Consider the following 12,286-nt stretch of genomic DNA (forward strand, 5'->3'; position numbering starts at 1 on the left):
TAAAATTATCGTGAATTAAAGAGTTAGAGAAAACGGGTAAATCATAAATATGAATGATTTTGGCAGGACTAATAAAATTGGACAGGTTAGTATGGCTGGCTATTATTATGAAACAAGGTTGTGTGTGTAGTCCCTCTCACCCCTTTCCTTACCACTATACAATAGGTGGATGAGATCATGAGGTTTATGAATTTTTGTGGATGTTTTCTCCTTTTTTTTCTTCCTTTTCTTTATGGATTTAACGAAAATGATATGTTATATACAAGTATAGTATAAACTTTAGCTCTAGCTTAGTCATTTGCTTGGGTGTGGTTGTTACTTATGAGATGTATCTCTCATCAAATTCTACCATTGTGTAATGTAAGGGATTTGTATGTGTGAGCGCTAATTACATATTCGTGAAGCAAGAAAAGATGAATATATATGATAATGATGACTGCGTATACGTCACTCATCAAATGCAGGTGCACGTAGAGAATCAAGTAAGAACTCGATGGTAGAGGTTAATTGAATTGCTTGGACTTTCAATTTTTATTTTCCCAATTGCTTCCGTGTGTAATAGGCATATCTCCCACCACCCTAATACCATATATAGGACAATTTGGTGAAAAAACAAGTGTTGATTAACACATTACTCCTTATTACAAATGTGATCACACATTTTAATCAATAAATAATCAACAACAACAAAAAAATGAATAATAGATGTATCCCTTTAACCTAAAGCATGAAGTTGGATCCTTAATTAAGTTCGTTCCATATGAATGGGAGAAAAGTCCAAAATCTTTTTAGAGCAGATGTATGTCATAATGAAAGAGCCAATTGATCATCATTTCTTTCACATACATCATTATTGTTATCGACTCATTTGTCTTAATAAGAAATCATTAGAGGGACTAAACAGTGTAATGAGTAATGATTTATGTCTAATAATGTTATCATTGTAGACTTCAAGTCCAATTACAATAAAGAATTGTCTCTTCTCTTTAAGCTTCTTCAAGTTTATGGTCGATTTTTAGGTGGAACACAAATACCTCGTTAGAGTACAATTTTTTTTTTTTTTTTTTTTTTTCATGTAGTGTTGATGATTTTACGGATTAATAATAAAGTAATTCACAAAAAGTGAAATCTAATAATGTGTATATATGGAATGAAGTGATGAGACACTAATTGTACGTATATATACTTATTTTCCTACTTTGAGAGCATTAAATTAGTTTAATTTTTTTTTGTTTGTTTTTGAAGAAATTAGGGTCTGTTCTCATTGACTGAACTCAGCTGAATTGAACTGAACTGAACTGAACTGAGCTGAACTGAACTAAATTGAGCTGAACTGAACTGAGCTGAGCTGAACTGTACTGAATATTTTATAAGAGAAGGAAATTAGGAGCTGAACTGAACTGAATTGAATTTCAACGTAAGAGAACAGACCCTTAGTTTAAATTATTTAAAAGAAGAACTAGGTCATCATACCGTACCCTAAAATTTGCTTAAGGCTTCCAATTAATCAACAACAAATTATTCATATATACTTGTAATATGCTGAATTTCTTAATTGTTAGTGTGTTTCAAGCTCAACAAAAAATATTATTCAATGTTTAATAATAGATGCTTCTACATTTAAATTTTGAATCAATAAATATATAATTATAACAAGTCACCTTTGAAAAAACATAAACTTTCTAGAGAATAAGCAGAATAAGACAATTTTAAAGTATCAAAAAAAACCATTAGACATGCATATATCACTACTCTGTAATTTATGTAAAGAACAGATCATGAAAAAATAAAGCTTGACTTTTTCATTTGAGTTTTAGTTTTCATGTTTGTGTCAGTAACACTCCCACCCCCCAAAAAAAAAAATAGAAAATAAAAAAAATTAAATAAACGTTAAAAAAAAAAAAATATTATTAATAAAAAATTTAAAATAAAACTTTAGTTTTACCATTGTGATGGAGACTGTTCACAAACATTAGTACTCCATATATATTATGGTTGTGATAAGTAGCCAATGAAATAAATTTTACTTAATTTTCACGTAGCATTATTGTAAAAGGCAATCCATCTTACAACTAAGAATACTATTTTTAGCATAACATTGAGCTATAATTTACTGTGATTTGATCTTATGTTATTTGGAAAGTTTATGTTTAGTCATGTCAACAAGTGGGGATACCCTTTTTACTTAAAAAATTCAGTTATATTTCATATCAATTTATAATTTATAATTTTATTAACAAATTGGATTAATAAAAAGTTTTACGTACCTACCAAAAGTGATTTATATTCCGTTAATTACCCGATTTCTAACTATTGATCTAATTTATTCTCTTTTTTCTTACTCTTATCTACTTCTCTTGGAAATAAGAGTATACAAACAACTAGTTAATTAATCATGCATGCATCATCTACAATCAATAAAGTCCACACGAGTAAAACCTAATTGTAAAGTTTTACCGAGTAATAAAAAAATTTCAAAATTAGAACAATTAGCTAATAATAAGGTCATACTTTAAGCTTTTGAACAAGCAGGGCAGAGCATAACAACTCAAAAGAATAGGACTTATAACTCCATCTCCACATAAAGTCGAATTGTCTAATTTATAAAGGTTATAAAACATCATCAATCTCTATAATTCAATGAGTTAACTAGATTAACTAGAAAATCTATTACTTAAAGACTTATTAACGTCAATTCATTTAATCATAACTAGCATCTAAGTAAGCGTCTCTATCAGTATGAAATGATATTCATTTCCAAAACATCTTTTATTTTATTTTCAATTATATTATCTTTATCACTATGAAAACTATGTATTATAAGGAGAAGTGGTTTTCTCCACATTATATATTCTTGACCTAACAAAACCCCAATACTACACGACATATGAAATACAGTATGATAAATACAAATTGTTTCCAATCATGCGTACAAATATGGCTAGATCAAAGTCAAATTATTAAAATTAGTGTTTGTTGTCGTCCTCAGTTAAATCTTTATCATGAATCTTTTTTTATAACTGTATCTTTTTCCGTAATTTTTACAACTAATACAAAGTAATTATGAGTTAAGTTATGTTGTAATGAATGGAGATAAGCAACACTACAATTAGAAATAATTGTTATACGAATTTGATTTACATGGGCGATTTAATTTATGATACTTCTACCTCCGTTACATATTATTTGCAACGATTAGACATCCTTCTCTACTTTATGTCAAATCGTTGCAGATAATATGTAACGGAGGTAGTATATATGGTTTGATTAAATCAATTCACAATACATCTAATTCAATCATTATTTTTTTGATTTTTATTTGGCCATCACATGGATTAGTATTAATTATTTACTACGGCGTACTCAAAATCTTACATGTTTATACATCTATTGATCTATATGGAGTAAATATATCAAATTCATAATTCTATTCAAAAACCCGTCACAATAATTCTAAGCATGATAACGATTTTATTTTAGTGAGATTAATTAATTCATACAAGTATTTATATAAAAGGAATTAAATAAACGACCATATATATACCATTTCTAAATCATTGTATATTTTGGTATAATACTCAAATCCTAAGAGTTACAGCTAAATCAAAGGTTAAAAACTAGTGTTTCGTTAGTACCTTACTTTTTGTGTTGGTCACAAATTTCAATGTGAATCGTAGGTCAACTAGAAGGTGAATGAATTCATGATTAATTTAAAAATAGCATAACATGTACAATATAATAGATAGACGTAGCTGGTTAAATTGTCTTCTATATTAAGAACAAAGTATCTGGAAGCTCTATGTAGCGTAGATTGACTCTTGGAAGATGTGATGTGCTTCAAATTTAAGGTACATTCACAGCCACACCTAAGATAGCCGTGGGTAGGACTTACTTCCTCGAAATACTCCCGTCTCTGATGAGACACGTTTGGTAAGTGGTCATAAATTGAAGTAAAATTGATGAACGTATGAGTATTAATATGGATTACTTCATCTTTTATTCTAATGCTTCATCCACAAAAAATATGTTTTAAGTAGATCTAGCTGCATGCTTTATATTGTTCTATTTTGTATAGATGATATAAAAAATTATAAAAAACAAAAAAAGTGATTAATAAAATACAAAAAACGTAATTATTGACATGCAATATCAAACTAATTAAACTATACCAAAATCTTGGTTTATGAGAATGTTTTGCTAAATGACTTGTATCTACAAGGACTACAACAAAGGGATCAAATATTACATTTCATTAGACCTAGAAATACAAGCTCAATTCAATTATTGTAATTGAACTTTCAGAATACATGAGTCATTTAGGGTTTGTTCTCATTGACAGAACTGAACTGAATATTTTATGAGAGAAGAAAATTAGGAACTGAACTGAAAATGAGTTGAAGAGAACAGACCCTTACATTTTAATATGAATTCGATATAAATTCATGAGATAATTAGTAGATTTAAGTTGACTAAATTACAATTATATTACACCCCTATAAGCACATTTCAAAAATAAAAATACAAAAGTTTAAAATACATTTAATATTTTCCTAATTTTCAAAAAAGGGTATTTAAATAAAAAATTATGGAGAATAATTGGGAGAAGAGGTAGTATTTGGGATCCACCTATACTAGTAAGTGCAGCACTAGATGGAAATGAAGGCGCAGAGTGTTCAGAGAGTAAATGGAGAGAATTCCTTCTTTTAATAAAAACCTAAATTAAAGTCATTGACAACTTAGCAGCTTTCTTCGTTTCTCTAGCATAGGCATTGGCTAAATTGTACCTCCATTTTTACATACCTCCCTACGAGTATTTTTTTACAGTTACACATGCACCAACTTTCACACTGTCCCAATAAATAACATCTCAATTTTTTAATAAACAATTTTTTGTAAATAAATATTGGTTCTTTTAAAGCATGGGATATTATTTCATTTTGTAGAAAAAAGCTACAGGGATAATTGATACAGATGAGATTTAATCTCACGTACGAATTTTTAAGTATTGTACGGAATATCATTCTTAAAGATTAAAATTAGACTCGGGCTAATTAAGATAGTTGATATTTAGGATCTGTTCAAATTAAATATACTGAAATGAGCTGAAATGAACTGAAGTGAACTGATTGGAGCTGAACTAAAGTGAACTGATTGGAGCTGAATTGAACTGAACTGATCTGAAATAATGAATATTTTATGAGAGAGGGAAATTAGGAGCTGAGCTGAACTGAACTTGTTGAAGCTGAACTGAACTGAGCTGAATTAAGTAAATGTGAACATGCCCTTACTTATATTTCGTAGCATAGTTGTATAAGATATAGTTATTACTATCATGTTGAGAAATTTTACAAGATCTATATTCATATAATTTGCTGAGCAATTACAGAAAAGTAACAGAATTGTAAAAAGTGGTGGCTTCATATATCACAATTTAAACACACAAAAAAAGCCATATATATCACAAATTATTTGTCTAACTTATGAATAATACTACGTATATCTAGTCATCTCTAATGTGCTTTATATTGTTGTTGAAATTCATCAGATTATTATATTCCAACCGACTATTAAATTAAGTTCTTATTTGAACGGTTATTATCTCACAAATTATAGTCAAAATAGAAAAAAGCTTTTAGAATTTGTCATAAAAAATGTATTAAAATAAAATATTAAAATTAAAAAAATAAAAACTTAAACTCACCCAAAATTTGAGGAGCAATCTTGTAATTTTACCTCTTTATGGTGGGTGATCAAGGAAATATGCCTTAAAACTCCGTATTCTATCATGTGGGAGATGAGCTAGATATTGATTTGATAGTTCTTGAAAAGATGCAAAAGTTTGCCCTAACTCTTTCATACAAAAAAAGGATGTTGTCATGCTAAATTGGGAAGAATTGAGTACCCTTTTGTCTACCCCCTTTGTCTCGGGTGGCCATCATCATACCACAATACAACTTCACACTTAAGTCTCAACTACATGATATGCTTAATTGGAGACTTCCCCCTACTTGTTTTGGTGCTTGTCTGTCTTATCAACCAATTCATTGCATATGGTTGCACAATGTTTCGGGGTCGATACGTTTGAACTCCTTCAATTAGCTCTTATTATTACCTGTCTTTCATTATTTCGGAAACAGATTTTTCCCACTTTTAAAATTGATTTTGACACTTTTATCGTGGTAACAGCACAACATACGTACATTTTGTACATGTCTATTCACGAGTGGAAAGACAAGTAGATATAGACTCATTAACTAACCAAAAGATGCATAAATAAGGATCTGGATCGATTCAATATAATTAAATACCTTTTGTAAGAAAGATTTCCTATCCTATTTTAATTTTAATTTTATTTTTTATTTTAACCATCACTCTGTCACTCATATGCTTATTGAGCCATAACTTTATAAGTTTCTTATGTTCATCTTCATGCACAAATATATGATCAACAAGGAATGAACTTTTAAGGTCAATCAATTAAACATGATGATCATAATTATTAGATGTCTTACCCCTTGTGAATAACAATACAATGTACCGAGTATTTTTCTTAAGTTCATCCCCCATATTTCCATTATCACTCTAGGCAGCTAGGCACTTCATTTCGTACGAGTTGTTTTAAGTGCCTGGTGCCTTCTCAAGAGGGAATTTTTTTTAAATTCAAATCAAACAAAGCATTTAAGTATAATTAAGTTCCAATTAGTTGAAACCACAACATATTATTGTACTAAATTAAAGCTTTAACCACACATATCACACGGATCACATACCCAATAATCAACATGACTAGGCTTCCTCCGCACACCTAGCTTCTCGGGGAATGATAAATCTATCTCCGAGATGGACAAATAAAAAACCAAACGTACCGTAGAAGCATTATTTTCAATATTTCAAAGCACATATATATAATTATAGACGCGTTTGACATCTATACTAATTTAATTAATAGATCCAACAATACTAAAAAAAAGATGAAATTGCATAGGATGAACTCATCACGCACGTCTTTATTTAATGAATATTAGTATATGATTAGGAATGAATGAATTATTGATATGTCCTTTGCTAAACTCAGAATGTTTCTTCTAAAATTGAAACTATAAATTAAACCTATATAATTAGGACGTAAGAAATAGTATAGAATAAGCTAGATACACCCCTTGTAATATTTATGACCCTACTACTAATAATAATAATAACACAATGTCACATTATATACTTGTATATAGATTAATTCCTTGAACAATATGTAACTTCATCATGTGGATGTAAGAATATGTAATGCTTTTGCTAAGTCCCTTTCGGACCCTACTTCATTTTAAAGGCCTTTAATTTGGATTAATTTGATCCTTATCATTGTATCGCGATTCAACTTGCTTCTTGCAAATGTATTATTTCTTTATGGTCGATGTTGGTAAAATAACTGTTGAAATATAATAATAATAATAATAATAATAATGCAGCCACAAAATTCACAGGATCATAATTTGTTCCTTTGTTATTATTTATAACATAAATAATTGTATAGTTCGTGATAATAAAAATATATATTCATTCATATTATTACTAACGTAATTAATTATCATTTACCAAACACTCCTTTAAATATGCGTGTTCTCTTCGTGGACATGAACTTATCAGAACTTATTATACCTTATTGAACTTATCTGATATGATTTAATTTATTAGAACATATTGAAATTTATTGGACCTTATAAGATCTTATAAATAGACTTGATTAGAATTTATAAAAACTTATTAGACCTTATTGTAACTGATTTGAACTTATTAGACATAAAACTTATTTTTTATAAGGTGAAGTGTTTAAGCCCTTAGTTAGGGAGATACGATAAAACCATTGTTGTGTCACAACTCACAAGTATATTATTATTCTTTATGTATGGAGAGACAAGGCAAAAGATGTGTTAAGACTTGCAAAGTAACCTGAACACCAATTCAATCAATTGTGCTACACAATGTTTCAGTGGCCCATCAAGTATTCATTTACTGTTCTAAAACCCAAATAGAATAATTGGGCTTACACAGCCTCTCTGTACACTAGCCCATTGGGCCATGGACCCTGGACCAGCTCAACTTTGAAAGGACTCTACATTGAGCTTATATTTATTTATTTTTTTTTTATAATTATTATTATTATTTTTTTATATAAATATGGATTAGTTAAACTTATACTCTGTAAACTCTACGGTTTGCTCCATAATATTGTAATGTGGATGGGGATGGAGGATAATGGAATCCGTAACCAGAGTATCCCTTTATTAGGGTTTGATTTCATAATCTCATTATTATGAGATGTAAATCAGGAGTCGAATCCAAGTCATACCTGGGAGAGATGGAGAAACTAATCATTCCATCTCTTCACTCCTCACTCCTCAAAACATAATACTCCGTAATATAAATATCGTTTAGGTAGATATTGTATGTACATATATTTCCTATTATACGAAATAAGTCAAATAACATACATAAATCTATTGCTAATTGTCAAATATTAAATGAACGTTAATAACACTTATCGACATACATGATCTAGTCATAAAATTTTAATCTAATACTCCTTAGTACACATATTTCATAATGTTAGGAGTAGAAAACAACCATATTTAGAATTTTATTTTAGAGTTTAGGTTGCATACATCATATTGGTTGGTTAAAATAGGAAAGTTTTGGTAAAATGAAATCCAAACCAAAAAGTAGATGTGAGTACATTCATCGATGAGTCGTTGACCAATAAAATAAAAGGTTTTTAAAAAAAAAAAAAAAAAATCAAATTACAACTAGTTGCCGCCGTCGGATCTCAAATCTATCAAAGTTCAAAACACCCTGACAGGTGTCTTCAATGGAGTTAACATCACCATAGATTTTTGTCATTACAATACCTTGTCGGAATAAAATAGAGTATATAAATAGAAAAAATAATATTCAAATTAAAAATAAAAGGAAATTAGCCTTACGACTTCATGTGATATGTATGAACAATCAAACATTATTATAAATAAAATAGGTAAATATAAAGGGTTACCTCGTGATACTGAAAATATTAACTGGCTTATGATAAATTCGCCATAATTTTAGATTTATACTTTGTATCTTTTATTAAAAAAAAAAAAAAAAAAAAAAACCTCTAATATTTTATATATACTCCCTTCATTACGTATTACTCGCAACAAAGGAATATTTTATGTTTCACAAATAAACCCCTTTGTTGCGAGTAATACGTAATGGAGGGAGTATATGATTTGAATTTTTTAACTTCATTTTTAATGAGGTTAGAGAGATCCTCTCCTCCTCTCTTCTAGGGTTTCTCCAAAATCTTGGCCGTTTAGGTCGGAAATAGTCTAATTTCTTCGAAAATTAGACTATTTTCAACTCTTTTCCTTTAATTTTATTTAGTTTTGCAATTTGAATTTCAATAAATCTACACAAGTAGTGTAGATATTCGTCTGTCTCCCTATGGTGGAGTCATTAGTTTTCGTTAGTTTAGTTGTTTGTTTTTGTTTAGGGTTTGTTTGTGTGTTAGGGTTCATCAAAAAAGTAATTATCTTTTGCCCTATTGTCAGTTTTTTGGTAAAGAATTGTTCGGGATCGCAACAGTTGTCAAATTTTCAAATGCGTTCAGGCGAATCAGATGAGAATCATCCTTACGGCTACAACAAATCGTTAGACCGTCTCTCCGAAAAGACTGTATATTCCGGCGATTTGTGCAAAAGATGTACCACGACAGTGCAAGATCTTTTCAACGATCGTAGCTCTGATGAAGGAAAACCTAATTTGATTCAATTTTATGTATTTGTTAATTTAGATTTCATTTGTAGATGGCGGATGGCTTTTTATTAATGATTTGACTTGTTTCAAAAAAAATATATATATGATTTGAATTTTTACATTTGTTGAGACAAAACTTTGATCATTAATATCTTTAATTTTTATTATAAAAATAGAGATTGTTATTAATCGAATTACATATAGAAGTAATATGATAACATTTATTTATTATATTGTATATTCTTTAAATATGTAAGTCAAAACTAATGTATGAATAGTGTAAAATCCAAACAATGCATTTTAAAAAACAAAGAAAGTATTCTATATATAATATACTCCGCAAGATTTATTTATATGAAACCCAAATTACATAGATAATTATACTTTGTATTTATTATATTTATACACAATTTTATTTACACACAATTACGCAACCATTTTATAAAGAAAATGATCCAAATTTAATTTTTTTTTCCAACATTTATAAATTATTATGTCAGCTTATGAAAGAATTAATGGATTAATTACAAGTATTCTAAAACCAAAACAATTATGCAAAATCTAATGCATAACTAGGGTTATTCAAAGATTTTGCACAACAATCATAACTTATACTAAAGGCGAAACCAAGAATGACACTTGTCATTTCTGGTTAAAAATTTTCCCGCCTTTTTTTCCCTTTCCTTTTTAATTTTTTTGCCATATTTTAATGACATCTATATATTTTATAACCTTTAATAATAGTCATTTCCATTTTGACAACATATTTAATCCAATATTACTCAATTAAATTTTTTACATATATTCTATATATACTAGGAAACTTTTAATTACAAAAATACTAACATAGATTAAAAAAAAAAAAGGTATTGGAATATATTGTTTTCCAAGACTATTATAATATTATCAATATCAATTTTAAAGAAAAATCATTTTGGTAGCATACTTTGTACGGAGTATTAATCTTAAAACTATACATAACATTTATAAGAACAAAATAATTTTGTTATAATATACTTCGTACATAACATATATTGAAAAATTAAATCTAATTGTTCTAAACATTTATGTGATTATTTTATTTTAATTTAAAAAAACCTACTACTCACTAAAAATATATTTAAAAAGTTGATTACGGAATACTAATAATTATCCTAAAGAAAATGAACTCAAATAAATTTTCATATTATGCCGATCAAAGTGTGTCAAAAATTTAAGGACAAGTGTATATGAGTTCATATATGGGTACTAACCTAATTACCTAAGCTAATAATTTAATTTTCTTATATAAAACGTTATATCTTGTAAGTTTATATTATTATATTTTTTTATACAATCCAATTCAATAATCTTTACATTTAATTTAAGTTAATATTTACTATTTATTTATTGTAAAATTTAATTATGACCGTGCATGGCACGGGAATTAAACTAGTAAAATTAAAGATTAAAAGGTAATGAGACAACATTACATTACCATTATTTACAAGCATTTAAAATACCATTATGCTACTATTACTTTATTTGTACAATTTCACAACCTAGGAGCATAGATATCAACTTCAAAAGTACCATTGTAGGCAACTTTGATATTACCATCATCTATAGTACTTCGTACCATTTTATTACCAATGACACAATTCACAACTCAATAGTACTCAAGGATATTTCCTATGTACTGTAGAATTAAACCCACTTAATTGGAAGTGTCTAAACAAAGCTTTGAACAAATACTTTGACGCCTCTCCTTTCATCTCATCCTCTCTTCTAGGGTTTCTCTAAAATCTTGGCCGTTTAGGTCGGAAATAGTCTAATTTCTTCGAAAATTAGACTATTCCCGACCCTTTTCCTTTAATTTTATTTAGTTTTGTAATTTGAATTTCAATAAATCTACACAAGTAGTGTAGATATTCGTCCGTCTCCCTATGGTGGAGTCGTTAGTTTTCGTTAGTTTGGTTGTTTGTTTAGGGTTTGTTTGTGTATTAGGGTTCTTCAAAAAAGTAATCATCTTTTGCCCTATTATCAGTGCTTTAGTAAAGATTTGTTCGGGATCGCAACGATTGTCAAATTTTCAAATGCGCTCAGGCGAATCAGATGAGAATCATCCTTAAGACTGTATATTCCAGCGATGAGCGATGTGTGTGAGAGATGTACCACAATGCAAGATCTTTTCAACGATCGTAGCTCTAATGAAGGAAAACCTAATTTGATTCAATTTTATGTATTTGTTAATTTAGATTTCATTTGTAGATGCAGGATGGCTTTTAATTAATAAATTGATTTGTTTTTTTTTTTTTTTTTAAAAAAACCCACTTAATTGGAGTTCTAGCTTCGCCACTGCTCTGGATACGACTTTTCTATGCTACAAATTATTCAACTATCTTGAATAAAAAAAAAAAAAGTATTCAACTACCTATACATAACAACACTATAATATACGAAGTAAAATACTTTATTGTCATTCAGAGTTGCCTATATCATTACCCATTTTATAATCGAA

Source organism: Chenopodium album, chromosome 6 (assembly GCF_948465745.1).
Source record: "Chenopodium album chromosome 6, dcCheAlbu1.1, whole genome shotgun sequence".
Classification (NCBI taxonomy): Eukaryota; Viridiplantae; Streptophyta; class Magnoliopsida; order Caryophyllales; family Amaranthaceae; genus Chenopodium; species Chenopodium album.